A 3,673-nucleotide genomic window follows, 5' to 3' on the forward strand; every position below is an offset into this window, starting at 1 on the left:
TTGTTCTCTTAATTTGCTTATGGATCACTCTTTAAGCCTAAATCATGAACCCATTTCGACTTTATGTTGGTATAGGGTATTAGATATTGGTCAGTGTCTAGTTTTTGCCATACTATTTTCCAGTGTTTCCAGCAATTTTTGTCAAATGGTGAGATAAATAATATAATAAATATTATCCAAAATTAATATTTATTATATTATTATATATTATTTCATGATATAATATAAACATATTAATTAATAATAAAGATAAATGTCCAGAAGCTGGAGTCTTTGGGCTTAACAAACACTAGATTACTATAGTCATTGACTATTGTGTCTTGTGTATCTAACCTATTCCACTGATCCACCACTCTGTTTCTTAGCTAGAACTAGATGGTTTTGATGACAATTGCCACTTTATAATATAGTTTTAGGTCTGGTACTATTAGGTCCCCTTTTTTTGTATTTTTTTAAATCATTAATTCCCTTAATATTCTTGACCTTTTCTTTTTTCCAGATGAATTTTGTTATTATTTTTCCTAGCTCTATAAAGTAATTTCTTGATAGTTTGATTGGTATGGCACTGAATAAGTAATTTAGATAGAATTATCATTTTTATTATATTAGCTCAGTTTAGATCTGATTTTGTTTGTATAAAAAGTGTTTTGTAATTACGTTTGTTATTTTATATTGTCTACAATTATTTTAAATGGGATTTCTCTTTCTAGTTCTTGCTGTTGGGCTTTGTTTATAACATAGAGAAATGCTGTTGATTTATGTGGGTTTATTTTATATCCTATTTTACTGAAGTTGTTAATTGTCTGAAGTACTTTTTAAGTTGATTCTTTAGGATTCTCTAAATATACCTTCATGTATATCTACAAAGAATGATAATTTTATTTCTTCATTGCCTACGCTAATTCCTCCAACTTTTTTCTTTACTTCTTGCCAAAGCTAACATTTTTAGTACAACATTGTATAATATTGGTGATATATATATATATATATTATATATAATTATCATATTATAATTATATATAATGCTTGATTATGAGTTTAGATAGATGTTGCTTATCATTTTAAGCTCTCTCTAGTGTTTTTTTTATAGGAATGGGTACTGTATTTTGTCAAAAGCTTTTTCTGCTTCAATATTATATTGAAATAATCATATAGTCTTTTCATTTTGTTATTGATGTGGTCAATTATGCCAGTTGTTTTTCTGATGTTGAACTAGCCCTGCATTCCTGGTAATAAATCTTACTTGGTCATAGTATATTATTCTGGTGATGAATTGTAATCATTTTGATAATATTTTATTTTAAATTTTTGTATCAATATTCATTAGGGAGATTGGGTTATAATTTTCTGTACTTTTAAAGTTGATTCTCTAGGATTTTTTTTCTGTTTTGTCTCTTCCTAGCTTAGGAATCAGCACCATATTTGTGTCATAAGAGGAATTTGGCAGGACCTTTTCTTTGTCTATTTTTCCAAATAGTTTATAGATGTAATATTGGAATTAGTTGTTCTTTAAATATTTAGAATTCACGTGTAAATCCATCTGCTTCTGGAGATTTTTTTCTTAGGGAGTAGATTGATGGTGTACAATTTCTTTTTATTTAAAGGGTTAGTTACGTATTTTATTTCCTCTTTTGTTAATCTAGGCTATTTATATTTTTGTAAATATCCATCCATTTACTTAAGTTATCAAATTTCTTGGCATACAATTGGGCCAAATAGCTAGTAATTATTGCTTTAAAATTTTCTTCATTGGTGGTAAGTTTACTCTTTTAATTTTTGATATTAGTAATTTATTTTCTTCTTTTCTTTTTCTAGTCAAATTAACCAAGGCCTTATCCATTTTGTATTTTTTTCCGCAAAACCAAGTCTTAGTTTTGTTTATTAATTCAATAGTTTTCTTATTTTCAATTTTATTAATCTCTCCTTTGATTTTTCAGAATTTCTGGTTTGGTATTTAATTGGGATTTTTTAAAAAAATGTGTTCTTTTTCTAGCTTATTGAAGTATATGTCCAGTTCATTGATCTTCTCTTTCTCTATTTTATGCAAGTAAGCATCTAGTGATATGAGATTTCCCCTAAGAATTATTTTGTCTGTATCCTATACGTTTTGGAATGTTCATTCATTATTGTTATTCTCTTGGATGAAATTATTGATTGTTTCTATGAGTTGTCGTTTGATCCACTCATTCTTTAGGATTAAATTGTTTAATTTTTAAATAGTTTTTCCTATTTTTCCTGTCTCTTTATTTTATTATATCATGTCCAAAAAGGAAGCACTTATTATTTTTGCCTTTCGGCATTTGATTGTGAGATTTTTAATGTCCTAATACATGATCAATTTTTATGTACTATGTACCACTGAAAAGAAGATATATTCCTTTCTATCCCCATTGAATTTTCTCTAGAAAGCTATCATATCCAAGTTTTCTAAGATTCTATTTACTCTTAAAAAAATCATTTGTTATATGGTACACCCTTCTGGGAGGAAAGAAGGATCTCCAGGAGAAAATTTAGTCAATGTAAAATCAAAAGATATCACTAAAATTTTATTTTAAAAATAAATGTGTGCATTTGTATCTGATCCAAATTTGGGGGGTTGGCTTTGAATGGGGAAGGCATAGTTTGTATAACTTTTTAGGATTAAGGTGGAGATTGAATGTATCAACATATCTTTAAATATGTTCATGTATCTGTATGTCTATGTCATGGCTTCTGAACCAACATTGAGAACTCTATAGTTGTTAAATTATACTATCAGTATTACTTGGAGCTCATATTTTAGTTTATTTGCATGTTCTGGGTCCTTGGCTTTCCCTGAATATATGACCTTGAATTTGAAACAAGAAACTGTGGTTCCTGAATCCCTAGTGTTGATTTGTTCTTATTCTATTTCTATTAAGTTTATAGTGATCTATCTGTGCAGTATCAGAGTGTCTCTGCCCAAGAATATAGATGGTTGGTCTCCTCTCCATTACCAAAAACAAGTTCCTCTTGGAGAATCCGTTCCTTTGCTATCTTTGGAATGTCCTAAGTCCTTTGTCTGAAGAAAAATCTGGAGTGCCAGAAAACAAAAATGCTGTGAAGTAAGCAAGGTTATGTGATGACTTATTTTGAGGTAATGAAACTGCTCTTCATTAGTGGTTTATGGAATTACATGTAGTTCCATCTGGTATTATTCCTATTTTATACATAGTAGACAGAGAAGCTAGGAGTTATGGTGGATGGAGAATCAGTCTCAAATTCAGAAAGACCTGGGTTTAAGTTCCAATCTGTGACATTTAATGTTAGTGTCACCCTGGACAAATCAGAACCTCAGTCCTGCAGATCATGTTCTAAGACTATGTAGCTTTACAGAGAAGTTGCCAATCTGTGTCCCTACGCAGTTAAATTACAAGACTGGACCACCTCCCTATTCCTCCCCACTTCCTTCTCCCACTTGCTTCCTCCCTTCTCTCATTCCTGCTCCCCCCCCAAAAGAAAAATTAGGAATAGTGAATGAAATGTTAAATTATTTTCCTTTGGTCAAACAGGTAATTAATTCTAGAACTAAAGCCTATTTTCAGTTCTTTGTTCTAAACACTACACCATAATACTTCTTATATTCTAAAGCCACATTAAGGAAGTAGACTTGATTCTTTATATAGCAAATAGGTTGTAGAAGAAAGGGGACATA

Source organism: Sarcophilus harrisii, chromosome 2, assembly GCF_902635505.1.
Source record: "Sarcophilus harrisii chromosome 2, mSarHar1.11, whole genome shotgun sequence".
Taxonomy (NCBI): domain Eukaryota; kingdom Metazoa; phylum Chordata; class Mammalia; order Dasyuromorphia; family Dasyuridae; genus Sarcophilus; species Sarcophilus harrisii.